Source organism: Sinohyriopsis cumingii, chromosome 8 (assembly GCF_028554795.1).
Source record: "Sinohyriopsis cumingii isolate HCF-2022 chromosome 8, ASM2855479v2, whole genome shotgun sequence".
In the NCBI taxonomy this organism is placed as follows: Eukaryota; Metazoa; Mollusca; class Bivalvia; order Unionida; family Unionidae; genus Sinohyriopsis; species Sinohyriopsis cumingii.
This window is the reverse complement of record NC_142968.1, coordinates 29,776,602-29,791,136: the sequence shown is the minus strand read 5'-3', so window position 1 is coordinate 29,791,136 and position 14,535 is coordinate 29,776,602. Positions and strand designations below refer to the sequence as shown.

At 34.2% G+C, this 14,535-nt stretch overlaps 1 protein-coding gene across 2 annotated transcripts in view; it reads left to right on the top strand.

Moving 5' to 3' along the window:
• Positions 1 to 3,488: 3,488 nt before the first annotated feature.
• LOC149793216 (uncharacterized) overlaps positions 3,489 to 14,535 on the top strand; it is a 59,208-nt gene continuing 48,161 nt past the window's right edge. For both annotated transcript variants that reach the window (XM_089967179.1, XM_089967178.1), the window contains exon 1: positions 3,489 to 3,689. The gene's annotated coding sequence lies outside the window, so the exon portion shown is untranslated. The remainder of the gene's footprint in view (positions 3,690 to 14,535) is intronic.

Below are 14,535 nucleotides of genomic sequence, written 5' to 3'. Positions count from 1 at the left end.
ATAGCCGCTGTTATATGATACCCTCGTTCGTAATATGGCTTATCAATACCGGTCAACATTCCTGGTTTGGTAAGTTTACTTAGCACAGCAGTTTTCCTATTAACAAGGACAGGGTCATGTTTGTCACGGATAATCGACTCAGCGCTGGGATTGTCTGTTTCTGATAATACAACAAATTTTATTCTGAAAAAAATATTTTTGATCGTTGAGATAATCGATAATCATTTTCGCCCGCTCATCGTTCATTGTAGCGTCAACAATGACTTCGACGTCGCGTATAATTTTGAATGTTGACAATACGTAAGGTGTCCCATCGTCACGAAATTCTTGTTTAGCATCTCGAATATTATTAATCAGATTAATCGTCGGATCAGCCAGAGTTCGCCTGCGCAAGTCAGGAGTTATTCTCTCAAGATCGAATCTGGATACAGGAAACGAAGTTTTCCAAGGCTAGATTGTACATAATCTCTCAAACTCTTCCATATTATATTTTAGACAAATATTTAAATAAAAAATAATATATATGCAATGACTGAAACAAAGAACTAACAAATTGGCTGCCGATAGCGTATGCAACTCCTTGTATTAAATCTTGTGTAAATGAATTCTGCCGACAATATTTGCAAAGCGTGCGTCGAGAAAGTCTTGGTCCAAAACCGTGCTTACGGTGTGGTGTTGCAGTTAGTGGGAAATGTAGTTATGTGTGCTTTTTGGTGGTAAAAATTGTAGAGTACTAAAACGATATTATGTGAAAAAACATAACAACCCTGACGTTGTCAAAGACTCTGCCCTTGATATATAGGTTATAAGAAACCCTGAAGATTATATAGCTAGATTTGTGAAAACAAATTATAATTTAGACAAATAGTATTATATATAAATGGACCAAAATGAATTTGTCAGACATCCTATCCTTACGAATCATGAAGCATCTCGTGATGGTGTAATCAGACACTGTCAGCGGAAAAAACAGTTGATGCTGTTGATAATACTGGTTATCTTATATTCAACGTTGGGAGGAAGAGGTAGTACTGTCATAAGTTTATATACGAGACTTTTCACGGGGTGATCAAAAACGGTCTTGTGATCGATCATATTGTCAGACGAAAACTCAATAGCGGTTTGAATAACCTGCAAGCCATCACACAGAGCGAGAATTCTGCACGTCGGAGTTCTGGGAGATGTAAATCAGTTGCAGTTGCAAGGAAGGCAGTTAAATCCGTAAAGACTGAGATCGGTAAAGAAATAATATTTCAGTCAATGTAAGCAGCTGTCAAGTATTTCGGCATTAACTCGCGCTTGGTTCAATATGTAGCAGATAAAATAACCAAATCAGCATCTTCACAGAAGAATGAAGAATGGATTTCATTTTGTTATGTTTCAGATGTATTAGATACTTCTGCTGTGCTCTTAAGGGGTTTAATAAAAGCCGGATTAAATTTTGCAGTCAGTTCAACACTTTCGTTTGCTGCTTTGGGTGCAGCAGCTTCAGCGAATTCAGTGCCTTCTTCGGCAGTGGGTGGAGGTTGAGCTGCAGCAGTTGGAAGACCTTGTAAAAGTGTTTTTGTTTTTTTTAGTTCTTCTAGCAATTTTTTCAGTCTGCTCGGCGGTTTGTTTTAGCACTGGAAGAATACCTATTTCATCTCCCAATAAAGCTCTTTCTGTGATCGCCGCAGCTTTCTCAGTAGCTGTTGTGACGTTTAAATAATTGTTCTGCACCTGTTGCAAATTCAACTTGTGCTTGCTGACGTTCTTTCAATTTTTGTCTTACAGAATTTCTCACAGAAAGAAATTTCTCAATTGCGGCTAGTCGCTCTCGGGCTAATTTAGCGGAATGTACTTCTCCAATGTTGGCCATTATTTGTTAACTTAAATTTTTAATTTACAGCAGCAGAGGGGGCGACGACAACAAAACGCAGCAACGACGGCGACAATTACGTTTACAATGAAGCGTCATTTCGGCGTTTGGAGGCTTTCTAAAAGTTGTCTGTAGATTTTTTTAAGGCTTTATTTCGCTTTTGAGGCTTCTAAAAGTTGTGGGATTAGCCCCCTCTGCTGGGGGAGACGACAACAAAATGCAGCAACAACGGCGACAATTACGTTTACAAGCGTCATCGCGGGTTTATAAAGGGTTTATTTCGCCCTTTTTTTTTGCCTGAAAAGTTTTAGGATTCGCCCCCTCTGCTGCTTCCTCGGACACTGGCGAGAAACCCAATCTAGTGGTGGGTGGGGACTTGCGTGGATATTTGTGATTACACAAGTGCATAACCCCTATTTTCTCTTGTTTCCTGTGTAATTGTTGTCCTTTAAAATAGCTTTCGATTTGCAAAGCAAGGTATAATACTCATATACTGCAACTCGTGAGACTTAACTGAGATCAAAAAGCTGGTAGATGTTGCCAGACTATGGCTCGAAAAGCAGGGCATATGGCATACGCAGAATACACTAGTCGCAATTTGATGTCCAACCCCTAACGAGGTGCACCAAACGGACCCCTCTTTCCTGCCGTGCGACAAGGTTGAGCCTCCACGAGCGTCATACAAGAATGTGCTGTCAGTGGATGACGTTTTCATCTGTTAAAATGACGCCGAGCCCTTGACCACCAAAAAGCCTTACCATGTCACCGACGTTTTGGCACGCATCTAAAATCGTAGACCGCTAAAGTGGTCCAAACTGTTGTATGTCACGCGGTTGGCACTGTGTGGATGCCGAGACGCAGGACATCGTGAGGGGATTCAACTGTATTCGGCTGTTAAAATATGCTAAATTGTGTATAGCAAAAGCAGAAGAAGTCAGTACCAACTTTAAATAACGAATATTATAGTTTTCTCATGTGAATACAGAACTAGTCAATATAATAATTCTTGATAATATTATAAAACATGCAATTATCTCATGTTATAAATGTTCCCGGTTATGATAAATGTTTTGATATCAATCAAGAATTTCTCCATGCAGTGGTTTTATAACGTCCCACTTATTTAGAACACTTATGAAACGATTATTTTAAACAAGCAGTGCAAAAAGGAATATTCATATTAGATATACTAAAATATTCAAGTAATCCTGGCCCTTTTCCAGTTTGGCGATATGCCAAATTTTGTAAAGTTGATTTCACTCTATAAAGATAACAACTGTAGTTACAGTTATGTATATATATATATATATATATATATATATATATATATATATATATATATATATATATATATTGCTGGAGTTCGATAGTAACACATATACCTATGTCACAGATTGATAGCGTTATCACATGCGACGTCTTTACTAAATGCGCCAACGAAGCAAACCCAAATCTACTCCACCGAAATTGACATCAGCATGTACATGTATATATGTGTACCGCATATCTCTTATCTAATACGACTTAGCATTACAACGCTATTCATTTCATGTTTGAATTCTTGCCAACTTGCATATTGACATTTAAATAGACATGATATAAATACCTTTTTCCAGTGACGTAATATGCACAGACTGAGTACAGGTCTGCTTATTCATACCTCTAAAAGATTTTAGTAAATACATTAGAGCAGTTATATCATACCTCGAGAAGATAGTAAGATATTGGTTCAGCTGTCACAAAGTAAACTAATTCGGACAGTTTCTCTTGATGTACATGGTCTGGTGGAGAGGTGATCTTTCTGCGTAATAATACAAGTGACTTTGGCATGGTATGTAATAGAAAACCACTTTTTTGTATTTATGAGACTAAATAATTTTTAATATTAATGACATGGTGTTAAATTTTACTGTCTTAGTGGTCAAGATAAGATGGTTGTAAATACACGTTCTGAATCACCATGATAATAACAAACATGCTATTCTAACAATATAAGTTTACTACCTTATCCAGCAAACCGAAAACGAGTGTATGGTACAACTTAATAAGTACTTAGTTGCTCATTATTCAATTGGTCTGGAACGGCCTTTTCTTGGCTTACAGAAAGATTTGACGACCAGGGAGAAATATATCACATATATATTCTATTGGTCCTCAAAATTAAATAACAATTTCAAATTTGTTATGCGACTCCAAATGATACATAAAAGTACAAGTATCCGTTAGTTGTTCACATCGAGCCTATTGCGACTATATCTCGCAAATTGTTTGAAGATGACTTGTGCACTCCTTACACACACACACACACACATACATATATATATATATATATATATATATATATATATATATATATATATATATATATGTGTGCATGTGTGTGTGTGTGTATGCAGAAGGCAAGACATTGTACTGTTCCCAAGTACAGTGTTATTGATGTTCAAAACATACAGCAAAGGAGAAGCTTGGTCCTGTTGTGTGTTTCGGAATATGTAGTGCAGATCAAAAACTGGTCCTAGAGGTTGGTGTAATTTTTCAAATTCATTTAAATTCTTAAGTCCGAAAAGCCGAGTTGTGGAAGGCGCTCGTATTTGCATGTCACTGACATTAAGCCTCTCTTCACGTGCTTTCGATTCTCGGCTAAGCCAAAGTGGATATGTGATAAAGCTTGCCAGTAGCCTCCAGCGGCTCAATGGTTCTTCCCAGGATTTTCTAGGGCTCTTCGTCCACAAAATATGTGCTGAACAATAGCGTTAACCCCACAATAGAAAACCGGAACTGAAATCTTTAAGTGCGCTCTATCGCTTTTAAATAAAACCCATGATAACGCAATGCGGTGATGTCCTACTTTAGAAACAATTACCTGGCCCGTTGTACCCCTGGTCTCGGGAGTATGAAGTCAGCCATGAATTATATGTTTCATACTACGTTTGCTGAAATTTCTTAAGAACCATAATTACCAAAATGATTATTAAAAATAATTTTGATTATTTCTTAACCAGGGATTCACAGATGAATTTTCGGTAAATCTGCACCACAAATGAAAACATTTACCAGTTTGGTGGATATGTATCATTAAACTTTACAATAAGTGTTTTAACGGACATACATTTATAGACAGATATACACAAAGAGTCAGGAAGCAAAACTAATACACCGATTCATAAATGGCACCTGATATTATTTTCTCGCTTTTCTATATGACTATCAGAATTAACGATAATACAGTCATTCAGCTGTCACAATGAACGTTTTTAGTTTCGTGTCTATAACGATACAAATTTGTTAAGAAAAGTCTAAAAGAATTTACGTGCGGTGTTAATTTTCAGGTTTCTTTTTTACTTGCAAGTAACTACCCATACCCCGCTCTCGAACTATTCACTACAATAATAAAACGATACAAACATAATAGAAAAGTGTAATACGCCACAACATGCTCTGGATATAATAACATTTTCGAACACTTTTATTGACATGATAATTTGTCAGAGAACGTATCTGTGTGATATTTGTATTTCGACAACACATAATCGCAGATAACTTTGGTTATTCAGTTATGTTTATTCTCCTATTCATGTTATTTTTATAATAACATCTAACTATTAATGTATTTTATTAATCTCAAATACCTCTAGCAAGGGACGTAGTCGGCAAGGACAGTGAACAGTCATTGCTGTGCAAACAATAACACTATAATAACGTGCGTGTAAATAGCAGCCGACTTATCTCTCAACTCACTTCTTTCATTTTCATGACATTGGTTGAATTGTCTTTTATTTTATTTTTGTTTACTTTTTAGAAATGAGACTTAAAGATTACAATTATATCTTAAATATAAAAACATAAAGGTCTCGTTTATATTTCGGCTTTATAACTACATGATTTCATTTTGAATAGCATGGGCTTGGAAAACGCAGACTTAGTCTCAAATGTCGCACAGTTATCAAGAATATTGAGAGAACAGTTATCTTATCAACCCACCCTGTACGATCTTGTCACTTAACACCACAATCTAACAAATAGCATCCGCATAGGTGAGTAGCATATCTACAATACAACCCTAGGCTGAAAAATCGATACATGGAGAGTGTATTAAACTTCCTTATATAATAATGCGAATGTAGAGACTGGCAGTGAAGACTGTTTCGCTCTAAACACTCTCAAATACGTGACATATTCCTTAATGTAGATTGTCCTGATTTATGTAACAGAAACTGAACTTAGATATTTAAGAGAAAAATATGTGTTCATTGATTGCTGATATCGGATTTAGAACTTCCTCAAGACTGACGCAGACGAGACATTGCGAATCTTGATTCAAAATAAATATCAGAGTATATAAACAATTATCCTATGTACTTTCATGATTTTTAATAAATGCAGATTTTTCACTTTGAGGCAATTGAGACATAGCTATTGTATGATAAAGTTAACAGAACAAAACTTCAGTTAAAAAATCTTAATAAGACCATATACGTTATTCCCGCTGCGTATAGCATAAGAGTCGAGCAGAATCAAATCATTTTTTATTCTATTTGTAAATATCCACAATCAAAATTATATTATATACACCGTCTTCATAGTGTAATACAAGAGAGAGAGAGAGAGAGAGAGAGAGAGAGAAAGAGAAAGAGAGAGTAGTATTAAAATATTTTATGATCAACAATTATCTACAGAAAATGAATTTCACCTTTCAAATGCTCAGTGTCATATCTGTGCAAAAACTAATATCAATAATCTAAACGAAATATTATTCTATGTATTCCACTTAATATGAAACTGTCTCGCTCTCGGTTGAAATATCAAATGACCATCTGTAGCTATCCAGACCTATATTCAGTTTCTAATTTGCTCAAAATTTTGCTCACATATCCGTATGATTTTCACAAACTGTTGTGGTCTTTAAATCTTGACTTTGTAAAATATTCAGACGAACGTAACGATATTTCTTGATCAAATTCATTCTAGCGTCCTTAAAAACATTTGCACTCAGAGCGATTATTGGATTCGTCACCCAGAATGTGCATGTGTATAAGGGGCCTGAACATTTTGTTTTGAAGGAGTCTGTCTTCAACGAATTAGTGTTGAAAATTGATCTAAATGCTCCCAGAATAGCTGGAAAATGAGGCAAATTTGACTTTTCTAAATTAAATTGTTTTGATCTGGTCTTGGGACACAACAAAACACATGCATAACAAACCTAGTTTGGTGCTATTCATCACTATTAAAAGAACAAATATTAAAGGAATCTTGTTTCTAAATGACGTGATTTAGAACGCAATACTGTAACAAGAGAAGAGACATTACTGAATATATGAGTTTGTAATGATGTCATGTTAACATATCGAGAATGCAGAGACTGATATAATTTATACTGATCCCATGCTTATATACAGATATATACGAAACAGCCATGACACGGTTACCGATGGAAATATAATGTAAACATTTGCTCTGACAGAACCAATTTCTTCTTTACGAGTATATCTGTACATAGTTTATATGCTTTTTATGACGGCTTCTATGCAGGTTTAGATGTACTTTTATTTATAAGTTTCCTGTCCACGTTCTCAGCGTTTGCATGGTGAAAACACTGGTTTATAACATTTGATTACATGCACTAGTATTAGAGAGTGCAACAGAAGTACAAGAGTGGCTGGGACTTCCACGAACTTATTTGCACTCCCAAGGAGTAGAGGCAAAGTGTGTGTGTGTGTGTGTATAAGAGAGAGAGAGAGAGAGAGAGAGAGAGAGAGAGAGAGAGGAATTATGTTATATCCATGATCCGGTATAGCTGCAGCTCACATTCCGTTCAAACGTCATCTCAAAATGTATAATATTAACAAAATAATCTGCCATATCTCTGCAGGACATAATGTTAGAAGGAATCAATAAATTTATAAAGAAAAAGAGAAGATTAAAGCAAACAAGGAATGTTTATGGTTGGATTGATGGTGTTGCTTGGAAAGACAGAGATTTTGAGTTAATAATATCGTGTTATGTCAATAGAAACAAAGCTTGGGACTATACAGATATCGAATCTAAAAATTCAGTGTTATCAGACGTAAACAAATATGCAGCTGGTGACCCGTTCAGTGACTCTACGAACTAATTTGTTTCGTACAAAATTGTTCCTTTGTTTTCAATCATACAATGATTAAATTATCCGGATAATTGTCATAGAATTTATACAGTTATTTTATTTAAGGTAGTGTTTTCAAAATCAATGACATGGAGTATCTCAATATTTCATCACATGACCTTATAGAACGATCCTAATACACATAATCTAGAAGAAAAATCTTCTTGAGTTATACCATCACTTATGACTTCATTTACAATAATCGAAATCATCATTAATTTACATCCTAGAAATTCCATCGTTTGCACTAATTCCTCACAAATAGGACATTCTGCACTGATTGAGCCAGCTACACGTACATATTCTAAAGTCCAAAAGGCCGTTGTTATTACTGTTATTTTAAACGTAATCTTCTCATTGGTATTTATGAAATTAATACTAAATCAAGCGTGAATTGATGACTATATCATTATTTTGTAGGTCTCGTTAAATCTTGGCTCAATATTTCAATTTTTGTAAAGCAAAAATCATTGTATTTTTCCTGATGAAAGAATAAAACATATAGGGAAATATGTTCTGGCGTCCAAATGCATGATGGAAAAGTTAATAATTTTTATTTTTAAATATAAAAGAAAATACGTTTCACGCGTGTGAAAGCGTAAATGAAAACTATAGAGAATATTATGTTATTTATATGGTGGAGCGTTGTTCTTTAGTTCTTAATTATTCTACAGATATTTAAACTAAATGATACCAGGGATCGTTTTACCATAATTTCACACTACCAGTCATTTGTTTAATATCTGAGATAATTAAAATTCTCAGGCGTCATACCTTTTCACAGCTAGGCTGCAAAGACACTTACCTATCCAAATGTAATTTACCAAAATGTCGAATACACTTAACGGCAGTTAAATCTTGGAGAATATGTGCTTGCTAGTCATATATTCCAAATCAGCGAACAGACAACACAAATATCTATGAGATAATGATAATAAATCTCTGTTGCAAGAGTTTATAATATTTTTTTTTTCTCATGATATATACTAGACGTTTTCTTGAAAATCCAGAGCAAGCACAATTGAATCGCATTAATGAAGAGAGTAATAAGTTGTATTAAGTATATTCTTCCAAGTACAGTGAGTAAAAGAATCCAAAGCTTTTTTTTTTTTTTTTTAAAAAAAAAAAAAAAAAAAAATTTATTTTTTTTTTTTTTTAAAAAAAAGAGAGATTATATATGTCTATAGATTTAAACAGTCCTATGCACGGACATAATTGTTAAATATTGTACAAAAGTATTAAATGCTAGATCCTTTTCAAAATGGATGATGAATACAGCATCGCATTAAACGTATATTTGTCATTACATAAAATATCATACTTCAAAACAGTAATAATGATGATGATGATGATGATAATGACGATGACGATGATTGGAATATTTCGTAGGAAATGTATTCAACGTATATTCAGTAGTACAGTATAGAGGTCGGCAACTTTTCAGTCAAGCTGACAGATTATGTAAGGCAGTCTATGAGGTGTTACGATTACATGCCACAAACCTGCTATCAGCTAATTCATCAAGCGTTAACCCGTACCCGGAAGCTTGTTCTTCGGTTGTCATTTCTTAATCTCAGTATAGTTAGGTGTTAACTTCAATACTTTACTACGATGAATGCGTTTCAATGGACATGAATATTGCTTTCGAAATGGGTATATGTCAGGTAAATGAACCCAATAAAACAAGAAATAACTCACACATAGATATATAGATAGATAGATAGATAGATAGATAGATATCTTATATTAAACCCTTTATTTCATGTGTTTGAATGCAGAGCTTTAAACGCTTTTTATGGCCTCAATATGTACATTATCAAGAGCTTATAACTAATTTATTTATAGAATTTATAGTTTGAAGACCATATTATTTATTTGGTAGAAAGAAACCTACGTCAATTATAAAATATTCTTGCTAGATGTTATTTGTTTTTCTAATAAAGTTATTTTCCTATCCATGAATATTACTCTACGTGTAGTAATAAACTTGAGACAAAAATACAAAAACAGTGAATACATAAAAATATACATGTTAAGATGTAAGATATTGATTTTATACCTTGGTAGTTTTAGTATGCGCGCTGTCTTTTCAGACTGAATTCATAAGTAGTCGAGTCAAATACTTGTAAAGAACAAGATAAATACAGTAAGAAGGCTAACAAGAATTTAATCTGTCAAACTAATTTCAATCGAATGAGAATGTGTTACACTGCGTATTTGTGTCCCATGTTATATTTCCAAATAATCTGAGTCCTCTGTATGTGTACTGATTCTCGGAAGAAGGTATTTGTATACATGTTTACCATATGAGCTTTAATACGTTGTGACAACAAAGTTAACAGGTAGAAACGTTAAAATGAAATGTTATCAGCAATTTGGTATGTATACATTTTTCACTTTATAAAACTGTACGGTTAGTACAAAGCTATTTGATATCATTTGAAGATCAACGCTGTGCTCCAGACATATACTTTATTTCCTGAGATGTTACCGTAGCTATTGGTGGTCCAACATTTTGATGAGCAAAACATAAATTATCATGCTACATCTTTCTCTAGCTGCTATTTCAGGCCATACGATACACATCTTTATTAATGTCTTTTACAAAATACAGTATGCATTGTTTTAACATTATACACAATCGTCCTCATTAATTTGTGAGCCGAGTGGAAACTGTGCATGCCACGCATCGGTCAGTTTATCCAGTCTCACAGCAACAACGTGGAAAATCCGAAAACGGATTGTTCATCTGCAATTTTCCACAGTGTTATTTTCTAATGCTTGATATGTGATGGTAAATTTATAACCGTTAGCTATTAGTACAATGGTATCCTGTCATATTACACTCTTCTGTGGCTATGCCAATTGCATATTTTGCAAGGGGCAGTTTTATGCACAAATGTGATGCCACATCCAATTATAAAATATAAAATGATAATAAAACAGAGTACATTCTTGATATCATAAAGTTCCATATATTTGTATAGGTGTAATACATTAATAATATGAATGCTATTTATTTACTCCGACAAGTCAATAGAAGCTCATGGAAAAAAGAAGTGTATGCACAGAAGCATTAAGCCCCCTAATCACACATGCGATGGTCATGTTCGAAGGTCATTTACGACACTGAATGAAGTGCAAATGCTGACCATTTACCTATATGACAGTTCTGAGAAAAAACTTTCTGTTCAAAACAGCTTGATGCAATTCAAATAGTTTATATCTATACCATTTTAGAGATATACTTACCGTGAACACAACGTCTCTGCACCTAGAGGTGGTGGGTAGTTCAGCTCCCTAACCAGTTTTGGTGTTTCATTTTATGGCAACGGTGAATTAACTATTGACGGTGCACATGCAATACATCATTTTCAAGAAATACACAAGCCTGAAACATCAATATATCCATATATTTAGTTATTAAACAAACAATAATAGCTAAAGAAGTAGCATCATAGCATTAGTGTCGACAATTTGACAAGAATTAATTTACGAAATTACCCGTTGACACCATATTCCTAGTGAGGATGTTGCTTGAGTACACAGATGCATATATACAGCCACTTGCTTACCCATTTTAACACATCGGCCAGATTCCATTTGAAGTAAATTTTCTTAGTTTTGATTTTGCAATTTACTGTATTTGATGCTACATTGGAGAATAATTATTTGCCACAGTGGAAGTATTTTGGCAAGTAGAAAACTTTCATTGCCAATAAAAACATATTTAATGCGGTTAGATTTATGTCCCACTTACCTCAACTTTAATTCGCTTATCACAAAATGGAAATATGACAATTACATGAAAGGTTACCAGCTCCTTAATAAAAATGTTTGGAACGGAAAGAACAAGACGGACGGATCAAAAAGTCAAAGAACCCCAATAAACGTGCTTTTAAAATCTTTCATTATATAATTATCTTAATTGTTGTGAAATTAATATAATTGCTCAGTTTGACGAGTACACTCTACTTTTTGTCGCAAACCTCATTTAATGCTGAACAGGCTGTTTGGAATGTTTAATTACAGTCCTAGGTTATATATGGACCAATCATTAACCCAAGTTAGACTCACAGAATTTTAACATCACTATATTTATATGTCAACAACTATGATGATTTTGCTTTCATTGAAAATGCGGATTAATAATATTGTATTAGCAACTATAAAACAATATATTAATATATACGTGCAATGAGCACTTATTACAAACAGGTATATATATATATATATATATATATATATATATATATATATATATATATATATATATATATATATATATGTGTGTGTGTGTGTGTGTGTGTGTGTGTGTGTGTGTGTGTGTGAAGTGACCGCCTCAGACACCGACAACCAAAACGTTCTTCATTTAAATAGTCAGCCATATCAAGTTATGAAAACTAAGTAATAGAACTTAGGTATATAATTCCGCTCGCTTATCGGCAACATTTATGTTTGCAGTGGATATAGCATAGTTTCTTCTCTGTATTGTGTACATTTATGTAAATTAACAAACACGTACAAAAAGATATTTCCGCAAAAAGTACTTTCGTCATAAAGACTAGTACCTAATATTTAGCATGAAATTTCACATGTAGAGATCACACCAGTCTTGAAAAACGTCTCATGTTCTCTTATATTACAGCTGTACAAATGCTTTCTGAAATATGGTATTTGCACTTGAACAAAATTGTATACAAAGCGTCCATGATAAATGCGAATTCCACTCATACTGTACTTCCGCTTATCTTTATAAAATAGCTTTGGACAGACATCTTTTGTTTTACAACCACCCAATAATAAGATATTAGCTACCTATTCGTAACGCGTTCCACTTGTACCTCCTCTTTCCTGGAACGGACGGACATGCGAAGACACAAGTACGGATAGCTGAAAAGCGAATAAAATATCTAGGTAGGTTGACCCATAATTATCGCGACATGTGGCGTCTTTTGACATGGTACTCACAGGGTATGACATTATCACGCGTAGTGTGGTATTTGCATACTTTTAATAAGGACTTTCTTGCGCATGTTTGATATTTATAAGGGGAACATTTCCATTTCTGATACTGGACCGAAGACCTTACAGACACTTCTGACAACATTTCTATTTCTGATACTATTCCTTTGGACCGAGGACCTTACAGACACTTCAGACATCATATATGATTTATCCAGAACATGGATTGTACATACAAAAAACTGTTGATGTCATTCGCATAAAATATGTACATTCCAAACATACCGATATAATTCATAGAGAGCAGAAATCGTACACGTGAGTGCATTTGATTGATACACATTATGGACCGTACATTCAGAGACTTTTTGCTTGCATGCATACAGACTGGGGTACGAACACAAGCACAGTCACACCCATTGGAAGCATTACATGTATACACATATGACTTAATTACTACAACATATGGACTTTGCGTGATCAATTGGCATTATTCACACAGAACACGGAAGTAACATACTTTGGGCATCATCCATAAAGTTTGGGAACATTCATACAGAAATGGGATATGCACATATTTGGTGCTAATTTTAAGGAACGGGAACTTTATATGCATATATTTGACTTCGTTTATACAGAATGGGGTCATTAATACTCATTTAATGTCACACATATATAAATGGATCATTCAGAATACACACTGGATATCATTCATACAAAATGGAGACTTTAATACCCACATCAGAGGTCATTTATGTTGAATCTAGCCCTTATATACACATCTCTGACATTGCTTACACAGGTTGACTGCTCTAACCTAATGCATAAAAACTGTTATTCTCCTCCTACGCAGAATTCATAGATGGATCCGCGAATTATATATAGTACCCGTCACCTTGTATTATTGCACAAAAGCCATACGGCCTCAACTAAGGCATATAGCCAAAAATGGAAATATCTTAGTCATGATTTTGGCAGGTCACTCTGAATTCCTCTAACGTTAATCAAATATGGAAATTATAATTGCAAATTACAAATGGGAGTCAAACATATTTTGTAAGCTCAATGGATAATACTGTCTGCTCCTTTTGGTGTATATTGACTACTTACCATATGTCTTAATTTAGGTACGAAAACTCCAGAGTGACCGTGTTTAGAGGAGATTGAATTGGTGCTTTGCATGGATAATGTGTATGTTATGCACAAATCTTTTTATTGCTACTCAGGCCCTTCATGTTACGGGCATGTGCGCTACGTGGAGATATATGAGCGGGAATGCAAAGGGTACGCAACCTCGTAGACCCGGGTTCGATTCTCAGTACCGACCTAATTCTTATTTTTAACTGGTGTGATAACATCCACTCGTTATATAATTGTAATTGGTTTTGTTGTATAGTGAATGTATCATGTCAGGGCAGCATATAAACACTGGTATTTGCAAAATATAACCATGCTTAAATAAGAATATTCCCTTGCTCTTATTTGAGTATCTGATCTAGTATATATATATATATATATATATATATATATATATATATATATATATATATATATATATATATATATATAT